Source organism: Myxocyprinus asiaticus, chromosome 15 (assembly GCF_019703515.2).
Source record: "Myxocyprinus asiaticus isolate MX2 ecotype Aquarium Trade chromosome 15, UBuf_Myxa_2, whole genome shotgun sequence".
Lineage (NCBI taxonomy): Eukaryota > Metazoa > Chordata > Actinopteri > Cypriniformes > Catostomidae > Myxocyprinus > Myxocyprinus asiaticus.
Window position 1 is genome coordinate 32389088 of NC_059358.1, and position 13446 is coordinate 32402533.

The 13446-nt window shown below is 36.6% G+C and overlaps 1 protein-coding gene across 5 annotated transcripts in view; it reads left to right on the forward strand.

The window, feature by feature from the left end:
• The first annotated feature begins 493 nt into the window (after positions 1–493).
• Positions 494–13446, forward strand: part of osbpl3b (oxysterol binding protein-like 3b) — a 121201-nt gene continuing 108248 nt past the window's right edge. For 2 of the 5 annotated variants that reach the window (XM_051718164.1, XM_051718167.1), the window contains exon 1: positions 499–856. The gene's annotated coding sequence lies outside the window, so the exon portion shown is untranslated. Of the gene's footprint in view, positions 857–13446 lie in introns of all 5 variants that reach the window. The other 3 variants (XR_007899288.1, XM_051718168.1, XM_051718165.1) reach the window with 3 other exon arrangements.

The window sequence follows — 13446 nt, forward strand, 5'->3', positions numbered from 1 at the left end:
CAGTCATGAAATCACACAGCCTCCCTTTGAAACCTCAATCTGTCAAATGTCGGACAGCATTTGTAATAATTATCCATCTATTTCTTTAAATCGGCAGTTGAGTTTTCAGCTAATGCAGGTCCTCGCCATGCCAGTCTTCTTTTTTATTTCTAAATCGCAAGATGCAAAGAATGAAAGCAATGTCTTCTTCTGGCTTTCTGTCTTATAATGGTAGTGCAAAAATTTGTGCGATTGCTTCGCAATTCGCCAGGTCGTTAAGTTGTGTACCACTGCATCTGTACCATTATCAGATAAAATGACTCATAAGGTGTGCAAGGGCTCATGACCTCCCGAGTGTCAGAACTTGCACCGTGTATGCCCGGATGTAGATGTTTGGTCGGTCGGTCGGTCGGGCGCTTGGAATTTGGCACGGAGTTCCCACCATATAGATCCGCCCCTTAAAATTGGTGATTCCCCCGCTGATTGGTTGACATCACTCTCAACTCTAAAGCGCTCACCGAACACACAACAGCAGCAGCACCTTTTATTTGTAGAGTGAGTGCGAGGGCAGCGCATCCTCTGATGCGTTTGTGATTCACCTATGAAACGAGTCATCAATTACTGAATTTATTTGTTTTATTTCTTTTAGACGAGTAACGGCTGCTTGTTTGGATATTTAAATGTGTCCCGCGTTATTGTTTCGAGGTCTGTTACGTTAATACATGCTACAACTTAACATGGGAACGACATATCTTGTTTAATGTGTCTTTCTCGCTCAATACGTCGTCGATAAGATGCCCTGTGGATACATTTCGCACTTTTGAATTGTCCTCCGGAAGTGGAAATCACTACACCAGCAGTAACTTAAGTTTAAAAGGTAAGTTAAGACTTCCTCGATTTTGAGTTGCTACTCTAAGTAACCATGTTCCATTAAGCATGTAAGTGTCTTTCCTTATGTTTTTTTTTTTAATTGGTCTTGCATGCCATGCAATCCGAAAACATGCCTATGCATGATTGCAAGAAATTTAACTACCTAGTCGAGACAGTGTAATAACAATGTAATATCTGATGCTTTTAGGAAACTATGTTGAGCTTTGGCTCGGGGCGTAGACGACAGCAATACATGCAATTTTAATCAGAACTTCTCTTTGAGAACAGAAGTAAATTAATATTTCTTCAGTTTCGCTTGCTTTTCGTATACTCATTTTGAGGGCTGATGTCATTTACAGTTTTACAACTCATGGCATTTTGTATTCTTTTATTGTCTTATTTTTCTTCTTGTAAATGCACAAGGGTTTAAATGGGATCTTTCTTTTTGGGGAGTTACTCTGACAGAGTTACAGAGTCATCTTTTATCATATATGCAAAGGTCTTAATTTAGTAAGCATGACTAAAAGACGTGTCAGTATCAGGATTTGTCTCTCTCTCTCTATTGATGACTTAATCCCTTTAGATGCAAATAGCTTCATTAAAGGTGCATTCAGTAATTTGGGGCTAATTTAAAAAGTCTTACACATTAACAAATGAATTGTGTTTTTGTGAAGAGTGATCTGAATGATGTACAGTGACATGAGATGAAGACTGTACTCATAATAGTTTTCTATAAAAAGTGTTTTTATTCTACATGGTGCGGTCACCCCCTGCAGTGTGTTTCGCCATGTTGAAATGACATGGTCCGCTGTGTTTCACTAAACGTCGAAGAAGAGAATCCTCGTGCTCATTGGCTGTAGATATGCTTGTCTATGCTTAGAGCAGTGTTGTTTGGTGATGCGAAGAGCGAAAACAATGGAACATACTTAATATCGTGCTTTAGCAGCAGAGACAACAGGAGATTCAGTAGCTGTACTGCCGAAAAAGCAAAAAAGATCTGAAGCAAGAAGACAGAAAGACTGACAAAGGCAAAAAATTAGAGTAAACATCAGTACGGCATACACAAGGTGGAAAGATTTGGTGACGGAGAAAAACATGAGTAGTGATGCCGATGTTGCTTCTTTTTTGTTGGACAGGTAAGGAATTATTAATTGTTTAGACCACTCTCTAAAATACTATCAGTGGAATTGACAGAAAACTCATATAAGTTTCCCTCAAACTTTTAAAATTATGCGTGTAGTCAACGTATGTTAGTAATGGACAGTTTTCAGTGGTGTTTTCAAATGCAACCGGAAAGCAAGGTGTAATTTACTTTTCTTTGTTATCACAGCTATAGTAAGGGGGGGGGGGGGGTTTGGGGGTGGGGGGGCATCTACCACCTCTATGAAACGGCATATTTCTTCATTCATTTAGAAGCTTGGCACAGTGATTGTTGTGGATTTTGTGTAAACCATGACTTTGGTTGCTTGGAAATAAAATGAGTTCTTCAAATAAAATATTCATGGACTTGCTAAATGTAATCATCAAAAACAATTCTAATCTTTCCTTTACCATAACATTCTGTATCGCTAGAAAATTGAGGTTTATTTTACGCTAAGCAGTTCTCTAATAAAGGTAATAACTGTCTTTAGAAATAACGTGAAACGTAGACAGTCTCCAAAGATTATTGATATGAGGGACAATAATAATCTGTCCTTAACTGTAGAAGTCTGATCACTTGAATTCTGACATTTGTTTTTAGGCAAAGCAATTATATTATAGTAGTAATAAATAACTTTAGAAATGACCTCAAATGCAACAGATGCAAATGTTATTCCAGAGCCTATTATTCCAATGCTAACACTAGCTAGAGAACTACGGAATGCCCCTTTAATGTTGCAATAGGAAATGTGGTGGTTGCACTTCAGCATGAATTAAACAAGAAGCACACTAAAGGACAGGAACAGCTAACATGTTTACATCTATTTGCCTCAGTCAAATGATAATGATTGTTTGATAAGAACAATTAAGGCTTGAGTGTATGTTCGTGGTGTGAGTGTGTGAACTGTATGAAGGTGACAAGATGCACTACATGCTTTCGAAATATATTATTTTGTCCTTCCCCTGTCACCATGGTAACAGATTGTGAAATCTGTGATCTGTGTGTATGTACAGAACTACTCCCAACCAGAACTGTGTGCCAGTGAACTACAATTGTTTATTATCATTACCACCACATCATGAGCTGCCTCAGTAGCCAACTTGTGAATATTTCCACAGTGAGACCCATTGGGGGAGGACACTTGCTTTTTTCTCCCTTTATACTCATTGAGTGTAGGAGCTATGAGGAGGATGCATTCTCTCTCTCTCCCTCTTTCTCACTGTCACTTTCTAAAAACAATACTCCAACAAATGCAGAACTCCAGAATCTGGACAAGATAAGATACAGCCGTGTAATTCTGGAAACAGAACTGCTGAACACGGCACTGGATTTCTAAAACATTATTGCACAAAAGATTCCCACCATAAAATACAACGCTTAAAGAAAACCTGACATTTTATTGATGTACGCACCACAAATTCATGCTGAGTTAGAATGACTGTGTTTGTAAATTTCCTTTGTCCTGGGTAGCGTTTTTCGAAACATGATGGGATGGAATAGGGTGTCAAATTGCGTTTTGCGTAGCTTGAACTGCAGTTGTCATGATTTTTGCAGTGATGTGTGAAAAAGGCTTGTATGGAATGAAATATGTGCCATTGGGACTTGAACTTGAATTTGAGGACTTGAATTTGAACATGATTACTTGAACTTGAATTTGCAGTTTGAATTTGAATTACATCAAACTTTGAACTTGAATTTTAGGAACTGAATTTGAACATGTTTACTTGAAATTGAGTTTGCAGTTTTGAACTTGAATTACCTAACTTGAAATTTAAATGTACATGGAATGAATTCAGATTGTTAAATTCAGATAAAAAAATTGAATACACTTATTCAGGTTTTATATTCAGATTCGGATAAATTTGACAAGAACATCCGGGGCACTCAGAAAGAGCAATCGAGCCTGTATGTAATCAAACTCCTTCTTGACCAATCACTACGTAGCTCAAAGTTCATATCTGGAAGAGGAAGGGTCTGCTGTGAAATAGTGCCAACGTGGGATCATGGCTGAACGAGAGCCACCACCTCTCTCTAGTGTAAGTTACTTGTTCTGCCCTGTTGCAAACTCCAGATGTAATTAGTGTGATTGATAAATAGGCTGTTAGATGCATTAAATAAATGGTTATCAGTCATCTGATATCTGACGTGTTTACTTTTCATTATCAGATCAACGTTTGCCATCAGTGTCGTAACTACAAGGCAGTTAGCTTAATTTGTTTTTAATTAATGCTCTACATAACACCCAGGGGATACATTCATCTTTGCTGCCCAACATTCCAATCCAGACCTGACTTATGTTAAGTTAACGTTAGCTTTACAGTTGGACAACTGCACTCGAGGCACGTCCAACTTACCATCTAAACTCAAAAAATTAAATAAAAGTAGAGTAGATCTAGCAAGCATGACATAACACTGAAGGTGGTTGGCTAGTGAAACACAGCAAACATTAGCTAACTACCTTTTGGAACCTGTTCCAAACATTGATCTGATAAAAATTAATTTAATGCATCTAACAGCTTGTTTATCAATCACACTAATTACATCTGGAGTTTGCATCAGGGCAGAACAAGTAACTTACGCTAGAGAGAGGTGGTGGCTCTCGTTCAGCCATGATCCCACTTGGCACTATTTCACAGCGGGCCCTTCCTCTTCCAAATGTGAACTGTGAGCTACATAGTGATTGGTCAAGAAGGAGTTCAATGGCATCATTTTTATTTCACCAGAACTTGAATTTAAAAAAGCCTCCGAATTCATGATCTTGAAAAAAGACTCGGTGAAATTTGATGTCATGACAAATATTTGCTGTTAATTTTAAATATTTGAAAATATTTTGTGTGAATTCACCTAAAAGAAAAATCAGGTTGTGAAATTCAAGTTTTTATTTTTCAAGTGGTGGATTTCAGGTCATGGAATTCAGGTTTCAATATTCAGGTTGTTGAATACGGGTTGAAAAATTCAGGTGTCAAAATTCGAGGATGACATCCGGGAATGCAAGGAAGAGCAAACGAGCGTTGATGTAATCCATCTCTCTCTTGGACAGTCGCAAAGCGATGGAAACAGCTCACAAGTCATTTTAAATTAATTAATGAATATTTACAGTAAATTATACATATATAGCAGTAAATATATATAGCCTAAATTTTTTATAATGTGCAAAACGTCTTTTCTTTGCTCCTTGGCAATTCACATTGAACGAATCTGCTGAAAAGGCCATTAAAATTATTCACATGCACGCATACATGCCCAGATAACACGATCCCCAGTTGATCCATAACACTGGCCAATCTCAGCGGTACATCACCGTAAACATCTCTCATTCAGAAGTTTCAAATGTTTTTGTGTCGTTTTGTGGTCTGATTAATTACAAAACGTCTGTGTTGATCACGTCTGTATGAATGTAAGAGCTGCTTTTAACTCATGAAGAACACACAAAAAGCGAAAGCAACTGAGGCAGTGTTTATGACTAATGTTTACATTGTAGTCTTGTGGTGTGAATAAATTCTGTGCTTCATAATCTTATGTGTTGTTTATTGACCAACATTACTATATACACAAAAATATACTGAAAATTAACATTTTAGTGCTTTTTTTAATTATTATTATAATGTGTTACAATCATGACATACCATAGTCTGGGTATTATGACTATACATGAATGAACATATATACTGTATTTGATACACAGATAACTGAAATGTCTAAATAAAGAAGAAACATATAAGTGTTATATCTCTGTTCTCCCCCTTCATCGCTGCTTGACTTGGGTGAAAATAAGTCGTCACCTGAAAGATAAAACTTCAATGAAAGAAAAATAAAATGTTGGCTCTGGTAAGGAAACAGCAGTATCACTTTTTCAAGATTTATAAATGTAAAAAAAATTTTTTTTTTGCTGGCTTTTGTCGCATCCCACGCAGCACACTGTCTGAAAGTAAATGGAATTTTGGTCACAAAGGCAGCATGATCATACAGTGATGTCACATGTAACAGGTCAATATACTCATGTATTACCGTTAATTATTTTATTTATTTATTTATTTATTTATTTTTGGTATATTCAGGAATTGAGCGTATAGGAAATTCTTATAATAATACCTGATTAATAATAGCTACAGGAAATGACAAAGAATACTTTATAGGCCTCTGTATTATTATTAATATGTTTTGTGTATGTGTTTGTGTGTGTGTGTGTGTTAATACTTAAAAGAAAATGTGAGGAAGAAAAAGACTGACATTTAAGGTTAAATGACTTCTGTAGTGATCACTTTTGATCTTTCACGCATGCATTGCATGCAAAACAAAAGAAACTATAAAGGAATACTGCTGTCTAATTTTAATAAGGGGTACAATGCAAATGCACATATTACAGAACACTTCTTTAAATTGTATGGAGCCCAGATTTGTATTATCATGAAGGTAATGTGGTCTGCCTGAAAATAAACATAATATATAAGACACTGACAAATCATCAGTAGTCTACAAATCTACATATACGGTTAGACTATCCAGAATTTTGATACAAATATTAAAAAGCGAGATGGCATTCATGCTTACTCAAGCAATCCAGACTGATGTGAACAGTTAGGAACAGAATGTGTGTTGTACATTCAAAGTTCACTATATTTTCATTCAACACTAGTACAAATGTGCAACAGAAAGTGAAATATAATTATAATAAATATAATAAATATTATCAAACAGTCAAAGACACGTAACACACTTACAAAATGGGTAAAGGCAGCTGTTGTTTCAGTCAACCATAGGTCTGTATTATTTCACTTATTTACAGTAACAACAAGGTAGATATCTACCCGATTCATATTACCTTGGATGTAGGCTAATGATTAAACACACTCTGTTGTTCTCTGAAGGCAGAGAGAATATATATATATATATATATAGATTTATTATTTAATACTTCTCGACTACAGTTATTACATTTTTTTCAGACTTGCAGTTAAAATGAGGTAGTTTGATTATTCGTTTCCACTGGTAAATGTCCTTTGCCCATATGATTATGAAATAAGGTTCTTGATGAAACTTGCTGTTAGGTGAAGGATCCAATTTAATGATTAAGTTGATCTTTTCTTAAAAACACATTAATGAAACATTATAATAAGTATCCCTAAAGTATCCCTTTTTGTTTTTTCACAATGTTGTTGTCACAGTTGTTTAAAATGACTTTTGAGCTGTTTCCATTGCGATTGTCCAAGAGAGAGATGGATTACATTGACACTCATTTGCTCTTTCTTGCATTCCCAGATGTCATCCTCAAATTTTGTAGAACATAATATGACATTGCTGTCTTTCTTTAGTTTGAGATTCTCTCTCAATACAAATCTATACAAATGCTTTTTATAACGTGTAAAATGTCTTTTCTTTGCTCCTTGGCAATTCACATTGAACGAATCTGCAGAAAAGGCAAATGAACTTATTCGCATCCCCAGTTATACACCCCCAAATTATACGGCCAGTTAACACGATCCCCAGTTGATCCATAACACTGGCTCTGCTTTGCCCTAACAAAAAGGCACGGGCTGGCGCTGTGGCGTGATGTCATTGTGTACAAATCATCCTATTTCATTGGCTAGGTATCAACCAATAAAACGACTTCATTGACCCCTCTCCCGCCGAACACTGCTCTTGCTGTCTCGCATCAGGATTTTACAAGTGCACAAGTGAGTTTTACAACAGGTTTTTCGCAAAAGTATTTGCAAAAGTCAAGGTGTGAAGATTTAAAGTTGCTGTGCCAGATTTGACAGGTTGTAAGTGCCTATTTGTGGTTGTACTGCTAAAATGAATTAAAGTACAAAAGTGAATGTGTAATACAAGTTTGTGTCTGTAGTTGTATTTATGTGAATGTCATGTTACAAATTTTTGACTACTTGTCTACAATTGTGAATTCAAAACACAAGCTTTGATTTATTGTGTGTGAGTGCAGATTGCAACATTCAATTTCAAATTTTTATTTTACAAGTTTTCACATCAGTGCCATAAGTGTAAGTTTCAACTTACGAGTACAAAAATTTATTGTACAAGTTTTAAAATCCAAATATGCAAGCTCTCAAGTTTTGCTACAGATTTACCTTCATAGTAATAAAGGCATACACATTTGGAAGAAGCAACATGAGGGTGAGTAAATGATGACAGAATTTTCATTTTTGTGTGAATTTTCACTGTAATGAACATGCTCTGACAGTGTGCTAAGCTTTTGATGTTAGATACGGTTTGCACACTGTTACAGACATACACATCTGCCAAAGAGAAGCATCGTATGCTGTTTTTTTAGCAATCTCAAAGCAAAGAGCAAAGGACATGTCATGTCAATTTAAAATAGTCTAACTTACAAAAACACAGCAAGACCCCAGCATTTTTTCCATTTCTTTTCACTCTGTCTGCTTTTCAATCTATAATTTATAAATACATTTTTTATGTATTTTTAATTATTAAGCACAAAGTTTTTCATGACGTGGCACACGGGTTGTCTTAATATTTAGAGGATTGTACAATAAACTGGTAAAAAGCACCACACAAAAGTAGGGCTAAAACGATTAGTTGACGTTATCGACAACATCGACATTTAAAGAAATAGTCAACAAACATTTTTGTTGTTCAATAGCCGTTTGATCTCATTTAACGTAACATGAGATCACATTAAACTGTAATGATGATGTGCGAGAGCAGCACTGTAGTTCGTGCCTGACTGAGGAGAGGAAGAATTACACAGCTCACAGTCCAAATGCACTGTGAACTTTCCAAACAACTTCAGTTGATGTAGATCACAAAGTATGAGGGAATTATAATTAAAAAATACAAAATATGTAAATACAGAAGCATTCTCGTTGTGGAATAAGTGGAGTCGGAGCTCTTTAAAGGAAACACCCCTGCGTTACATCTTAAATGCAGTTATATTTAATGCGTTATAGCTTTATTAAAGTTAAAACAATACGGAAGCAGATCATGTAAATAACTACAAGCTCCGAAACTGTAATTTCTCGGTGCAGTCAGCGCCTCTGCTATGAGTTGCGCGAAGTGTCCCGATCTAAGGGTGAGAGATTGAAACCACCCAGCTGAGGCACACTCTGTCGCGGGGACACTTGTCCCTCGAGCGCACATGCTCAATGCAGCTAGATTATAACGTGATGGCTTGAGACTTATTGAATCATAATATATATGTCACTGTGCATTTCTTATCGTGAAGAAATTGGCAATATGCAGCTTTATTAATAAGAGAGAGTTTGTTTTTTTTGTGAGTTAAAGATGGATTGAAGTGAACAGAAAGGTGAGAGAGGTAGTCTTCGCCCTATTATACACTGCAAAAAAAATATGTTTTTGATTTGTTTTTGTTTTGGCTTGTTTTCTGATATAAATATCTAAAACTCCTTTAAAACAATGTACATTTTCTTTAGCAGATATAATGCAGAAGAAATTTTTTTATCTGAGAATGTTGAATATAATATTAAAAATACAAATATTTTAAAATAACTAAAAATCCTTTAAAAAAAGATGCATTCACCTGAGAAGCAGCATATAAGATATTTAGACTTGCTTTTAGAAAGTAGATCTTGAATATAAGTGTATTTTGTCTTTACTGCACTCGCAGAAGTATAACCAAGTGAAAAAATACACTTATATTTAAGATACATTCTCTTAAAGCAAGTCTAAATATCTTATATGTTACTGCTCATGTAAATGTATCTTTTTTTAAGGATTTTTAGACAATTTTAAATGGAAAAAAAGAAAAAACACTTGATAACAATAGGATTTTTTGCAGTGAATTTCTTTACTGAATTAAACATAATGAAAAGTATTTTTTTCTCTTTAATTCAGTGAATGTCATTTAGAGGTATTTTTAAAAGATGATTTTGTCCTCCTTATTGTTAGTAAGCACGTTTAATACAACCCTTTACGTCAGGGCACAAGCTGAATAATCAGTTAAGAGCTAATGATTAATCATTGCAATAATCGCCAAATAGTCATCCTAATAATCGTTAGATTAAGCGATTATTAAAATAATCGTTAGTTGCAGCCCTACACAAAAGCCCCTTTCACACATGCAACATGGTTAATTGCTGTAAAATCGTTGGATTGCCTTTAATGCTAAATGTATCACATCTGCTAATGGTTTCTGTCTTTTTTTTGTTTTGGAACCATTCACACCTCAGCACCAAAATGCTGTTTAACTCTGAGATGTAGGTAGTTATTTTAAGTCGACAAAGTTCTTTGTGCTTTTAGGCTGGATTACACTACACCACTTCTAAAATATGAAAAATACTAGGTATAACACACTATTATGCAAATGGGTACAGACAAAAACTGGTCATCACACCCTAAATGACCATGGATCACTGCGGCTGTCAAGTTGATCCGATCACAAACTCACGTGGAAATATACTCCCTCGTTCTATGAGACACATCACAGATGTTAACAAACATGAATTTATGGGAGTGCTACAGTTAATGTGGCTTGTACTCTGTTCTGAGTCTCAAAAGAAACGTGCCGAGTGCATTTGGGTGCGGTTTTAGGTGGAAAGACGGAGACTGTGATGCGAGTTGGAGGTGAGTGCCGCTAAATGTTTGCTCCACTCTGAGCTCTTGTTTTCCATCTCGTGGTCCAGGGTCATGGCCATGAGCAGTCAGTTACCATTGGTTGCTCTTCGTATGACTTCAGATTTGAGTCATGGAGCATCATACACTGCAAGATTTTTTCTACAGTCCGCTCTAAAATATCAAATATTTTTACATCCTCCAACTTAATGGAACAATTTCACAATCTCTCCAGTTTGAGGAAATCTTTTTTTGAGGGTGATCAGGACACAGGAGCTAAGCATTGTGATTATTAAATTATCGTCTGATCGCAGTTATTTGAGATAACCGTGATTATTGTTCACTTCAAATTTCAATAACATTTGAATGCCCAAATAAGGGAATTTTAAGCTAATATAGAAATACTATCAACTGCGCGTTTGTGTGTCATTCAGCTGAACTCTGAGCGTCACTGAACAACGGCGTGAACGTCAACCAGAGCAGCTCCTGTCCGGAAGAGCGTGTGAAGCGCTTCTCAAGCACCTGATGCGTGCACCATCAGCGGAGTCTCACGCCAAACTCCCACAAAAATATAAACATACAAATATAAACTTTGATAGTGAACGCAAAGCGCTCCTGCTTTGACTTCTTAAGGTGTATGTGGCTTGCATGCACCTTAAGAAGTATGACAGTTTATATGACAATTAATCGTGAAAGCCCTAAAACTTCATAATGACAATTAATTGTTTGACAATTAATCGTCAGCCAAATTTCATAATCGTGACAGTCCTAAAGTCATTTGTATTTGGAACAACATAAGGGTGAATAAATGATGACAGAAGTTTCATTTTGGGTAAACTAGCTAATTCCTTCAAAGCATTATCACTAAAAAATAAAGCTACTATAAAAACAAATATTTATCAAAAAACTTAACTAATTGACTAGTCGGTTGTTGGATGACTCGTCTACTATTCTATAAGTTCTGTAAGGATGAACGTTTTTGATGTTCAGCAAATTCAGCTGCCGCCGTGCAGATAAATGTCCTCAGTATGGGGTTGCACATTGTTGTGTCTCTTAACAAGCAAACGCACGCTTTATTTTCACACAAGGACAACAGCCTGAGCTTAGGACCGTTTTATGAATGCGCCTACTGTGTTGCCATAGTCACAGTGTGAGGTGGAATGAGCTAAGTTTGCCAAGACATCTCAGGAGGGGGAAACTGGTTTGATTCTGTAATGCTTTGATTTGTTTCTTTTTTTAAATTCTCTAGTCTCAGCTGTGTAGGAAATATGTTCTGGAGGGAGAGTGTGTATTGTATAGCTGGGGTTTGACATTCTGACAGATAAGTAGGGCTTGGAGAGCAGATGTTGTCGTAGCTCAAGCATGGTGGCAGGTGTTGCCTCTGTCTGCCTCCCTGGTAAGTGATGTTACAGTGAGATAGTAAGGCAGTGTTCAAACAGGGATGTGGCTTTTGCTGTATTCATATATTGTTTATTCAAAGCATGCTGTCTGGCTTAGAATGCATTTTCTCTATAGAGAAACTGATTCTGAATGATAACGTATAAACCTTTCAAGACAGATCATCCATGAGCTCAAAGACTAAGCAATGGCAAGTATCTTTCATTTCTGATTAAAAACTTAATTTAAATGAATAAAAAAAAGTTGAATCATTGAATTTCTGATGAAGAACTACACTACCCATTAATGCTGTCAAATTAAATACATTTTTTTGAATATTCATCAAATTTAAGAAAAAAAGCACAGTCAAATGCTAAAGCTGTGCATTCCAATTTTGGATATGTGCCAAACACTAACAATGACTTTAGACTGATTGCATTCTTTCGCCAAAAAAAGGCTAGATGCTGCGTACCAAATTCAGTTTTACAGAAGCATGTGACTCGAGACACGTTTTAAAGGTTGAAGAGGTTCTTTTTACCTTGACACGGCATCTAAAAAACACAGCGCTACTGCACAAGACGTTATATACACAACAATATGCGGCAGAACAATCAAAGAAATTTGTCTAGCGCATGTTTACATAGAAATAAATTGTTAACTGGATGGTTGCAAAAGTGTTTGGTGTTATAAGACTCTTAGGTGGAGGTCTTTGGCCGTGGTGTCTTGCTCTCTTATCAGCGTTTCTTGGGTTTTAAAATGCTTTGTCAGGAAAGGAGTTCAATTTGGAAATGTGTCTCAAGATCCTCATGTTATGTTCAATTCTGTTGTGCTTCATCTGTTTGAACAGTCCCTGGGTTCATAGTCTGAGCCGCTTCACTAGCTGAATAGCACTACTGTCTGGGAATATTACTACCGTACATACAACTGTAATGAATGGAAAACACTGTGATGTCGCCTTTATTGTGAAGCTTGAGTCTGGGGTAGTAAGTATACTGTGGCACCAAAGCAACACCATGTTAACACAGAACAATTTATTGAAGTCATTTTCCCCCCTCGTTTTACTCTTTACTTAACATGTGAGAATATGATCCAACTATAGATTTGTAGTTATTTATTGTTTATTCTGTGTACATTAGTTTAAAATTTAAGGCTCTTTTTTGGGGGGCCTGGGTAGCTCAGTGGTAAAATACACTGGCTACCACCCCTGGAGTTAGCTAGTTTGCTAGTTCAAATCCCAGGGCGTGCTGAGTGACTCTAGCCAGGTCTCTTAAGCAACCAAATTGGCCTGGTTGCTAGGGAGGGTAGAGTCACATGGGGTAACCTCCTCGTGGTCACTATAATGTGGTTCATTCTTGGTGGGGCACATGGTGAGTTGAGCGTGGTTGCCGCAGTGGATGGCGTGAAGCCTCCACACGCGCTATGTCTCCGTGGCAATGCGCTCAACAAGCCACATGATAAGATGCGCAGGTTGATGGTCTCAGACGCAGAGGCAACTGGGATTCATCCTCCGCCACCCGGATTGAGGCGAATCACTA